Source organism: Protopterus annectens, chromosome 5.part0 (genome assembly GCF_019279795.1).
Source record: "Protopterus annectens isolate FY-2018-M chromosome 5.part0, PAN1.0, whole genome shotgun sequence".
Lineage (NCBI taxonomy): Eukaryota > Metazoa > Chordata > Ceratodontiformes > Protopteridae > Protopterus > Protopterus annectens.
Window position 1 is genome coordinate 1,409,485,075 of NC_056735.1, and position 12,556 is coordinate 1,409,497,630.

A 12,556-nucleotide genomic window follows, 5' to 3' on the forward strand; every position below is an offset into this window, starting at 1 on the left:
TAGTTAGAAACCCAAATGTACAGAAAACATAGGAAAAGTACTTCAGATATTTTGAAGCAAGGAAATCCTGTTTGTGAAATGTAATGCTTATTTCTTCTACTTGCTTGTTAACAAGCTCACTTCAGATAAACGTGCAGTGTACTGCCTGAAGGTCACTAAAACGAGCTCCTGATAAAGCTGCTTTCTTTTCATTGGGCAATCCTACAATAAGGCTTGCCTGGAGGATAAAGACTTGGGGGAGGAGGAAATGTACACTGGAGTCGTACAGATGTTACCAGTCATACACTCTTCTCTCATCTTCTCCGAAGCAGAATCTGGTAACAAAATACTATCTTGAAGATTTTGCAGATTGCTGTGTGACAAATTAGAGTACACATGCTGTTCATCCTAAGAGACTGAAATGGATGTTTGGTAAAATGTCTTAGAAAGTTCCATGGTTCTAGAGATTTTTTTATTTTGACATATGAGAAAAATCACAGCATGCAAGTAGTAACAAAATAAAGGTAAGTCATTTCTAAGAAGTCTAAAAACAGAAAATGTAACAGCACACAAAAGTATGACTCCTGTTACCCTGTGACTTTGTTTACTAAACATAGTTTTCTAAAACAGACTGTGCTATAAATAAAGATAAATTACTGATATCACACCTGTAGTTTGCAGGATTTAAATAACTGTTTGTCTTAAAATATTTTTTCACCCTAGGTCCTTAACTGCCATTAAATAGAGCCATGGCTGTTTGAAAAACAGAATATGTTCTCAGGGTATTGTCATCACACTTGCCACAATGTGGATGAGTAATAACTGGAAACATCTGAAGACAGCACTACTGATGGCAGTGGCTACTGGCTTCCTTGGTGTCACAGGTAAGGGATTTGATTATATTGTATATCTCCTTTAGATCTGCATGTCTTATATTTCTTCTTTTCATGATTAGACTGAAGACTGAATCAATGCAGGTGAAAGACAGGTTACTTAATTTGTCATTAACCAACTATTCATTATTGTAAATATACTCTATGACCCAACTATGCATTAATGTAAGCATACTCTATGACAAAGACTTTTATAATATTACAGGACAAGTAGCTTGTTGTACAGAGACGTTGTTGCTTGTATTTATGTGCAGCAAGTTAACAGTGATGCCTTAGCTTGCCTTATATGCAAACTGTGGCTTGCATTACTAGACAGCTTGCAAATGCTTTATATCTGCTGAACTAGCTAGCTCAAGGGAATTTTGCAAATAAAAGTATGTGACATTTTTATTTTCTCAGTTAATTATTTTCCTTATGTTGATCCTTATGGGAACACAGTGTGTCATCTGTAATTGAAAATCCTCTATTAGACGTTCCGAATCAGATCGCTACCTCATGATTGGCTTTGCTGTCTTGCAGCTACAGCATCAGAGTGTTTTTTGACATAATTTAAGCTTAGAAAGTAGAAGTTAAAAGCTATTTTTATTGAAGGGTTTATACATTGTTGGTGACATTATGTACCACTGCATCATTATCATTTTTCTGTTCATAATGGTAAAAAAAAATACTCAGGCAGATGTTCTGAAATTGTAAACATAACTAAACTGAAGCAGATAACAGCAAACTAATGCAATGTCTATCTCATAGTGTGAAAGGCATCTTTGTGTAATATGGTAGAGTATAAATGTATGTATGTATGCATGTGTGTGTGTGTGTGTGTGTGTGTGTGTGTGTGTGTGTGTGTGTGTGTGTGTGTGTGTGCGTGTGTGTGCGCGTGTGTGTGTGCGTGCATGCGTGTTTGTGCAAATGATGTGTGCGTGTGTGTGTGTGTATGTGCATGCATGTGTTCTGTGTGCATGTATGTCTGCTTGAGCACGTGCATGTGTCATGTGAGTATGCCTGATGTATGTGTACAAATATGTAAAAATGTATATGAATTATGTTATATTAGTCAAATCATGCAACATAGGAAGCAGAAAAATTGCTGACACCTAGTTATTTGTATTAATTATCTTACTTTACAAAACAAATGAAGCAGTCTACTGTTGTTGCTTATTTTGTATTACATTTACTGCAAAGTATGCAAGTGATTATCTTAGAAGAGAAGGTAATTTGTGGAAAAAAATATGTTGATCTAGATACCCTTGGAATATTTGTCAGTGTATAATAGGTTAGAAGTACAGTTGTGGAAAATGAAATATTTTAGCTAATATTTCTGCCACGTGAATCTCATTTATCTTCATTGATCAGTGTTATAACGACTCTTCCATTGATGCGGTTCTGAGTACTGGTGAGAAGTTACCTTTTTATGCTTTTTAACTGAATAATGGATTACTTTGCAGCCACTGCTTATTACTTAACTGTCATATAAATATTTTTCTTTCATTCACAGACCATTATGGTGATGTGTTATAAAGCTTTATAAAGCCATTTTATAGGAAGAGCATACACTAGAGTCATTCTTTCTGTGACGTTTCTCCCTGTATGTGGCTCATTGTTTTGGCATCAAGAATGAAACATTAGACCACATAGTGACAACAAACTCCTTTCCCCCTTTTTATTACTCTTGCCTGCTGATTCCTAATCAACCATTTATCCTTATACTTCCATTTGCTGTGGTGATCCACCTTTTCAGCTTTCAGTGTATTCAGCTGGATAATCCTGAAAGTTAGCCATTTGTCTTTTATAAAGATTGTGGTATCTTTTATTCTCTCTGCACCCCATATCACTTGTACTGGTTCCCCTCCAAAATTACTGAATTGTTCATGGCAGGTAATGCTCTTCAAAATATTAAAAGACACCTCTGTTAACTCATTCCCTCCAGTGGAGCTCAGGAAGTTTGCACTGTAACTTCCAATGGGCGGAGCCTAAGCCTTTTGACAGACTCAAATTATGTCCTCACATTTCACTACTTGAAAAAGCTCGGTATTATACCGAGCGAAAGCGCTTGTTTTTTAGTGAAGTGCCTTTACCTAATAAAGGATTTACTTCGAGTTGCTGGTGCCGCTTCTTGGGTCGGTTTTCCAGTCCTCACATTTCAAACAAATGTTCATATCTCTGGAACCATAGGGGTTAATAAACAAGTGCAAATGGCAGACTCCAGCACAAACGATTTTTATAGTGCTAGTATTCTTTAGGTTCTAGGTCGTAGACTGAATTTTATAAGTCACAATAAACACAGTAGCTATTACATTTGTAATATTTTGTAAACAACTTACAATATCTCAGCAACCACTCAAGTTACACACATACTGTCATCAGCATTTTACTCATCTAGCTGAGAGCTTTCATATGAGGCTAAGGAGTTCTGTCTGTGTTACTTGGTTGTTGATGTATTTAGAAAATGTGAAAATTATATATAAATGTGTGTATATATATATATATATATATATATATATATATATATATGAATGTATATCATAAAACAGTTAATATGTACTTACCTGCACTAGAGAGTGGTCAAATATCACTCGGATGTAATGAGTTAAGGTGTGTGGGTCATACTAAACCATGTAATTCTTGGAATGGATGGTTTGACATAGACACAAGTTAGAATACTTTCTGGCTTTCTGCAACCATTTCTCATCTATTTATGGGATAATTTAGCAATACCCTATGAGTGGGTATGTTATATTGATAATTTACTCACAATACCTCTCAACCTCTTAGAGCAAGAAACCTGGACAAAAGCACAAATAATGGGGAGATAAAGGCCCAAAAATAGAGACAGTTTTTAAATATTGCTATTACAAACTTAGAAAGTTGATAGAATAACAGGTTTTGCAATAGCATGAATTTTCTGAAGGCTATGAAGTTTGAAACTCAAATGACTGCCATTATTTCCTGACTTCAGTCCTCAATGATTTGCCAGAAAACTACAAATTTTAGGAGAAGCAGACCAAAAATATGAGTCAAAAATCTGGACATTCAGTGAAAATCTGGACAGTTGAGAGGTATATTAGCCATGGTTGATTAAATAAAGACAACCGTGGGTAAATCTTCAATATACCCGCACCCACAAGTCGGTTATTGTTATTATACAATGACATTATTTAAGAAAGAAATGACTTACTTTTCTTGAATAATGTCTTTGCATAATGGAGTCATGGTGTTCTTTTGCATTGTTTCAGTATTCTTCCACTTTGTTGATGTACTGTGCATGCATATGGGACTTACGTTCCTACACTAACACAGTACATCATTGCTTTGGAAAACAAACAATGGAGAAAGGAAGAGCTCCAGTGCTTTTATTTATTTATTTATTTATTTAAAAAAAAAATAACAAAACTGTGAAATCCAGACAGTTTGGAGGTACATCAGAGACAGGGCAAAACTACAAAGAAAATCAGTTACATTTCTTTAGTTTTGCATAACATATCTGATTTTCCTTGCATTTTCTCTGCCCTCTGTAACCTCTTGACCTCTTAGCTCAAGAAAAATGAAAAGCTTTAAATAAGGGGGACAAAGGTCCCTATTGTAAATGTTGCTCTTATAAACTTAGAAAGCTGCTTGAATAATAGAATTCATGCTATCGGGTTTTGAGTCCCATAGCATATATTAATAGAAGAAAGTCTGGTTGCACTTCAGCAGCCAGACATTTTTCTATTGGTATATGCTTGATTTTACAACGGGCATGCTGGCTGGGCTGACCGATCAACATTCACGTTTTTGCATACTAATGAATTACCATTGTATAACAGCTGTTATTCATTAACGGTAAACATATGTAAATGCTGCACTGCTCTATCCTTACTGCTTTAATGGAAAATGGAGGAAAAAAAAGATCCTGAAATTGAACATTGAAAAGCTGATGTCTTTGTGAGTATTGTCTATTTTAATATTCACTTTAATCTTTTTAAATTAAAACAAGTTGTATATTAGCAGCTGCTGCAGTAATAAATAATTATATTTGTCCTTATTTTAAAAAGAACACTGTTTATCTATGTTTTCAGGCACAATCATGTTTTCATAATAGATATGCAGCATGCATACTCAGTGTATGTTTTGCATTTAGTATTGAAAGATTCTCTTATATTCATGATGTAGCTAATGTATATAAATAGGTCAAAGAATATCTCAATAATCCCATTTAAGATGTTGAATTTAGTAGTTATTGAATTATCTTGTGAAAAATGATTGTTTGCAATTGTTACCCATTTGTGCTGTATCAAACATTTTGGACTAATATACATTTTGAAGTACTATAGCTGTTACTGTGTTTTAATAGATGCTCAATATATGCACATAATCATTTTATATTGGCATATGAGGAAAATAACTAGAAAAAAGTTATTTCGGTGGCCAATTAAACATGATATTACACAGCTGCAGAATCCTAAACTATGTAGAATATAAGCTGAGCTGTCACAACTGATTAAAATTCATTCATCCACTGGCCTAGAAAAGTACCTGTTACCAAAGTGCAAAACGTTTTAGCCCCAGAACAAGGCACAAAGGAAAAATAATTAGGAAAAAAGACCTGAAGTTACAAAATTACAGACACATTTTACATACTGGTACTATTAACTTAGAACGGTGACATAAAAAGAGGATGTGAATTAATGTGTATTTGCTTTTTCTTTTTTTCAAATATTTTCATTTTTCATGTTCTCTTGTATTGTTTGCATATTTCAATTCTGGTCATTTTACAAGCTGCAATTCAGTTACATTGTAGAGGAACTACTGCCATATTTAGGTACATCTTGTTGCAAGAAAAATGTCAGTGTTACAACAAAATACACAATATAGATAATACCCTATATACAATATTTACAGTACAGCAAGTGCTACAGAAAATCAAATTCTGATTAGGATTTGTGCCACAGTTTATATAATATTCATATCTGCTACATAAGAGGTTTAGATTAGATACAAACTCACAAAAGCATATGTCTTACGCTCTTTACAGTTTACATTCACAATAATTTGTCTTTTCTTGTCTATCCATTCCTTTAAAATACGATCCAGGAGAAGACTTCAGTAATTTAGAAAATAAGAACTACTTTGGTTATTCATTATCAATTTATGTACTGATATATACTTTATTGCCATACTTCTGAAGCCCTCCCATGACAATTTGGTTTGATCTAACCAGTTTTGAGTAATGTACAATTTTACTTGACAGAAGAGGGTAATTAGAATATGTAGCTTTAGTCTGGGTAACGTTTGAGATGTGACATGCAAAACTGCATATTCCCATGATAATGTGGATTTTTGATATCCCTTGTTCTCCACTCTGATTTTCAGTGAGCACCATAATTTATAAGTACATTTACAGCCCAAGATTATGTGGAATAGGTCACCTATTTGTGAGTAGCAGCACAGACGGTTTGGTGAAACTTCTGAACTGAAATTGTTGAGTATTTCTGGGGAAAAGTAAGATTGTTGGTCATCATAAACTGAGTATACACACGTTTCTTAAAAGGGATTAATTTTAATGTTATTTCGATAGATTTTGATTTTTGCTTTTTAGTAATGTCTTTGAGATTTTCGACCCAGTATTTTGAATACAAAATCTATGGTTGATATCTAAGTGGTACTATAAGCCTATATGAATTTGATAGCATTTTTTTTCCTTGAAGTTAATAAGTTCCATAATGAATAGCACATATTTATGTCTTTATTGTTTACTTCAAGATCTCCTATTATTGAAGTGCACAGTTCTCTAATTTGCCTTAGCATTATGATGTACCCTTTCAGAGGATGTAGGACATTCCTTTGTCCTCTAAAGATTTTTTTCCTACGTCTGTAAATATCCTAAACATTACATCTGTTAATGAACGGATATTTGTCCAAGTTTATCAACTCGTTATTTAATCTGAGGTTTGGATTCAGATGTATTAGTTGTAACAGGATGTAAGTATTTGTTAAATTTAGTGTTTCCAACAGTTTTTAAAATGTAATTATTCTATGTTTTAATGAGATAAGAAATCTGCTATCCTTTAGATTTTCCTGATTTCTAAATGGAAGGGCTTTGGTATTGATTTTACTGTTTTTGATGTAGTCATACTATAATTTAATCCACAGTAGACACCATTCTTTACTCTTGGGATTATATTCAGCAAATTGGATGGTCCTGTTTGAACATATTATGTCATAATATAAGTTAAAGTCACGTAGTCCCAGTCCCCCTTCTCCTTAGGATACATTAACTTCTGATGGCTGATTCTGACAGACTTGGGGTACCAGATAAACTTAGCTAGAGCTACATTTAGTTTTTTAAAGACGTTTTTCTGAACTATTAATTTAGTTGCATTGAGCAGAAATAATAACCTTGGAAGAATAGTCATTTTTATACTTGCTGCTTTTGAAAGAAAGGATAGCTTCATTTTCCCCATCTCTGGATATCCTTTTCAATGTCTGCCCATATCTTTAGTAAATTATTCTGCATGCATAGTTTTGGGTTATGTTCAAAGGATATCCCTACGTATTTTAGGGAGTATTTCAATTTTATTTCCAAATCAGGAAAATATGATTCCATATGACCTAATGGATTTATAGGGAAAATTAGGTATTTTGTGGGATTAATTTCATAGTTTGAAACTTTTAAGAAGCTATTAACTGAGTCTAGAATTTTGCTCAAGTCAGTGTTAGGGAGTGCGAATATAAATTTAAATCATCAGCAAAGGCTGTTAGTGCAATTTATTATTAAAAACATCTGAAATATGATGGTACGTTCTTTGGGTTATGAGTAAAAACAGAGGTTCTGTATATTAGTTAAAGAGGCATGGGATAGTGGACAGCCTTGTCTGCTCCCATTTAGATTTTTTTTGGATTTGAGTTTGTTTTATTAATGTATAAAGTTGTGTTAGTGCTCTCATATAACGTTTTTATTATATCTGTAAAGTTTTATGGTAAATCAAAATAGGGCAGTATAGAAAATAAAAAGTTTAGGTTTACTTTGTCAAAAGCTTTACATGCATCTAAAACAAGGGCTTAGGTAGGGTTTTTATTTTGTTTAGATAGCAAGATCATTATATCTAAGGTTAGTGTGTTATCACGTCTGCCTACCATTCATGAATCCTGACTGTCCAGGTGATATTAAGTTTGATAATACATTTTTCAATCTGTTTGCAAGCAATGCAGCTAGAATTTTGATGTCTAGATTTAGGTTTATGACAGAAATTGGCCTGTAGTTTCCTGGGTTTTTGTTATCAGCTTTTCCTTTAGGTATAAAGATTGTCTTTGAGTTATTTAAATATAGATCTGCAATGCCATATTCCTTTATATACCTATAGATTTTCAGTAGAAGTTTTGATATTTTTTGTCCAAAGGACTTATAAAACTTATAACTATCAAGTCCAGGAGCCTTACTTATTTTCAGACTATTTATTACTGAAAGGATTTCTTGTTGCATGAAAGGGGTGCTTTTGTTGTCCATGTAGTTTTGTATATAAATCTTCAAACGTTTTAATAATTTCTTGATTAGTATTATATGTGTTCTGTTGGGATTCAATTTCTGTTATTGTAGGGGCACTGTTGTTAACATTTATTATCCTCATCAGTAATTTTGAGTGAGTTTGTGCCCATTCTGAGTAACTTGCTAAGGTTTTCATTTCTGTGAAAAATAATTTTCTGTATGCATTGTATACAATTTTTTTTGTAAGTTATTCATCTGTTCTTCCAGTCCTGAGTCCATTTTTTTTGGATTGATACTTCTATTTTGATTATTTTTCTTTTAGTTTTGTCTCTTTCTCTTTATATACTTTTTTATAGTATGACACTTTTCAAATCAAAATTCCCTAATCCTTGCTTTACTTGCTGCCCATTGAATATCATAGGGAATATCCATCAGAGTTAAGTCATGATCGAGTTCATCTAATATGTTGTTAATTTCCTGTATTATATCCTTTTTCTGTAGTAACTTCGAGTTTAGGGGCCAGTTTATACCCCTTGTTTTCAGGCTTAGATCATTAGGCCATCTTATGCTAATTGTAATTTTTGAGTGGTCCGAAAAAACCTAGGTTCTCTACAATAGTTTATCTCCACCTTTAAGAATATTTCCGATGTCAGAAAGACGTCTTCTCTAGACCACGATTTATAACACTTGGAGAAGTATGTGAATTTTATTGTAGATGGGTTATTACTCCAGTAGCAATGCTGGTCAAATAAGTTAAAATCTATTTTTAGATCATTTATCACTATGGAGGCCCGGGCGTAATAAGTTTTGCTTTTACTTGTTCTGTCTACTACAGGATCAATTATTGCATTCTGGTCACCTCCTATTATATAGTAGTAGTTTGGAAATCGAGATAGGATGTTATGAATTTCCATGATAAGATCTTGTTGTTTCCCACATGGACTATTCAGGCTCAAGAAAAGAAGTGGTTCAGTAGACTAGAGCTTTTAATTGAAAAATAGCACCATCTTCCATTTATATCAGTCATGATGTATAATCATCTCCTTGAATGAGTTTTTGATTAAAATTGCAACCCCCTTACTGTTTGTTTCATTACCTAAAGCTATTATTGTTTTTATCCATTTTTCCTCCCTATCTTTCACCCAGTCTTCCTTTAACATATGTGTTTCTTGTATAAATATACTGTTTGCATCTGATTTAAAAACTAAATGCATCAATAATTTCCTTTTCTTTTTATCTTGTATCCCTTTCACATTCCATGAGTCAATTACCCACATCCCTTTTTCTTACTGTTTTTTCCCTTAATGTTAGTTTGCTTTGTTGTCTTCTCCTTGTGTTCATATGAATATTTTTTGTAGTGTGAGCAAGTATTTCTCTATTCATATAGCACTTAACTCTTCCAGTTCTATTCATGTGCCTACCCAGAAAACTACCATGACCCAAAGAGGTTAACTGTTTACAATCTAGAGGTATGTTACTTTTTTTGCAAGTTTGACTTCGTCATTTTATGATACCTCTATTTAACAATTTTTTTCAATACCTTTATATTACAAAAAACAATAACTACTCTAGGTACACTAAGATTTGCATATCCTACCCGCTTCACCTTTCCTGACCCACGACTCCATATTTAAAAGTATCACCCAAATTATATAACCTTCATTTTAAATTGTACTTAACTTTGAATGATCTTATTTAACAGATTAACCTGTTTTCATTCTTTTTGTATTTCTTCATTTTTTCACTGACATAAATGTTTGCAATATACTGTTTCTGGACTTGTATTTTCATGTAATTTAGTACACCAAGGAACAGTAGTCACAATGATGCCAAGCCATGTTTCTCATTTAAGATAGTTAACATATATACCATGCTAATTCTTGATTGCTACTTGGAAACAGCAATCATATACCACAACATTTTGCAAGATTTCAGTACTTTGTCGTTTCATCTCTCACCATTGACTGACCATTTGAATACCCTAGATGTAAAGGAGGACTGACTGCCCATATCAATCTGTTTCAGATGTAACAAAAGAGTAACACTTGTATAGAGAGGCATTTCATAATAAAGCAAAGGTATGCATAGAGGCTTAACAAATCATGTTTCCCATTTCTGTAACAACAAGAAGTATAACCTATCAGGACAGCTCTATTGCCTTTAACATTTGATGCATATCAAAGAAATTCTTTTCCTGACATTTAAATTTAACACAAGAAACAGTTCACTTTTGTTTGGAAATACTTCTATCAACCAGGATAAGGAAGATAGTATATAAAATGACTGTAACATTTCTTCATAAGAATGAATTGTATCATGCTTGTCCCTTTGCAAAATTAGCTCTTGTCATGTTTTCCCTTCTCTTGAGGTTATGTGTCACAATTTGATTTATTTAATGGAGCTCCCAAGTATATAAAAATAGAACATTTCATAGGATTTTTCAGATTTTTTAAATATCAGTATTTTACAGGCAGTTTCTAGTACACACCTATAGTATATCAAGATTTTACAGTCACTAAAATTCCAGTTTGAGAACAAGAGAGAATTTGTAACTCCAATAACATAATGTAGTCCATGTGTTTATTGTATATTAGTAAAAACAATAATAAGAGAAGCATTATGACATTCTTTTTCCGATGACTGATTGTACAGTCTGACATTACGTCCTATAGAGTTTATTGGAGTTACAAAAGTTATAGAGCATTTACATTAGCTATATTTAAAATCACTTGTGATAAAATTATATAGCTATTCCTCAGACAAAGGCCATTGGTACACCAGTTATTACACTTTTTGTTTTCTATATGACTGTTACTTATACCATGTTAATGCTTCTCAGATATTTGGCAAGAGCATACTTTTGCCAACTAAAAGAAACTTGAAAGATTCAGCTCTTACCTTGTTATTCTCTTCTGTGTGACAAAATATGCTTCTTTACAGCTTCTTTATTATTTTTTTTATTATTAATTTGTAGCTTCATACCTCATAGAACAATGCACATTTTTCCCTTCTAAGAGTTTACTATCTGAGTGATTTTACCAACAAATAATTTTTTCCTTCCAAGTTCATGTACCCTTCCAGAAAATAAGCACCTAAATCATTTAGCAGTCTGAAGCAGTAGTCTGTGCAGGGTTGAAACGTGGTAATTGGTCCATAATTGTTATGTTTTCACAAACAAGAAAGTTTCTCATTTGCCAAACTCCATTTTTTATACTTCTTATACTTCTTCTCCAATAATTATTTTCGATCTTTCTGGATTCGATTTATTGTTTCAGAAACTCTGGTTTCTGATCTTATCCAAAGTCTGTTGAAAGCAAGAGACATTAATTATTCTTTTGCCATCAGGTTGTTTAACCGTGTATTTGACCTCTTATAGCTACAAATAAGTTTAACTTGAAGGAGAAGGAAGAGATTGGACTGTTACTTATCAAAATGCTCATGTAGGCAAATGGCTCTTTTTAATATTAATGTAACACACAGTTCAACCCACTATTTTGGTTCCCCCTAATTTCAAGGGAGCACAGTGTCCCATCTCTACTTTCCTTTTCTTATTTATTTATTTTAAATCTGTCCCTTTGCACCATTTCTTACCAAATCTTCCCTTTAAGGTTTTTTTCAGGTTAAAACATCAGGCAGTTTGTTGAAGATTTTCATAAACAGTGCTGTTGCTTCTTTGGCTGATTTGATCTCGTGGATAACATCCTTATGTTGGAAGATTAATGTATTCAGGTACCTCATCTGGAACTTGATTTTTTTTTCATTATTAAATAAGCACAAAATGGAGATAATTGTTCTCTTTGCTGTTCTATTTGGGAGGGTAAGTCCTGCGCAAATCATATTTTGCTTCCATTCCATGAAATAGATTTTTTTTTTGCTGCCATTAGAATTTTATAAACATCTTGATGGTTAAGAAACTTAGCATAAATTTGTCTTGGTTTGTCCAACTTTTGTGTTTTGCGAAGAACTCAGTGTGCTCTTTCGATCACCATCTTAATAGCTTCTGAATCATTCTCTAAAAGAAAGCCTACAACTTGTTTTACTGTTTCTATTAATTGTACTTAATCTTATTTTTCTGGCATACCTCGAATTAGTATATTATTCCTCCTACTTCTTGCCTCCAAGTCAATGATTTTCTGTTGCATCTCATGTATGTTCTTGGCATTTGTTTAATTTTCTTTTTTGAATTTGGTCTATTTTTATTTCGATTTCAGGCACTTTGACTCCA

General features: G+C 33.0%; 1 long non-coding RNA gene across 1 annotated transcript in view; it reads left to right on the forward strand.

Annotated features, from left to right (window-relative positions):
• Positions 1-211: 211 nt before the first annotated feature.
• Positions 212-12,556, forward strand: part of LOC122801703 — a 289,632-nt gene continuing 277,287 nt past the window's right edge. Inside the window, exons 1-2 of the long non-coding RNA XR_006364787.1 lie at positions 212-503; positions 703-863. This is a non-coding gene — a long non-coding RNA (uncharacterized LOC122801703). The remainder of the gene's footprint in view (positions 504-702; positions 864-12,556) is intronic.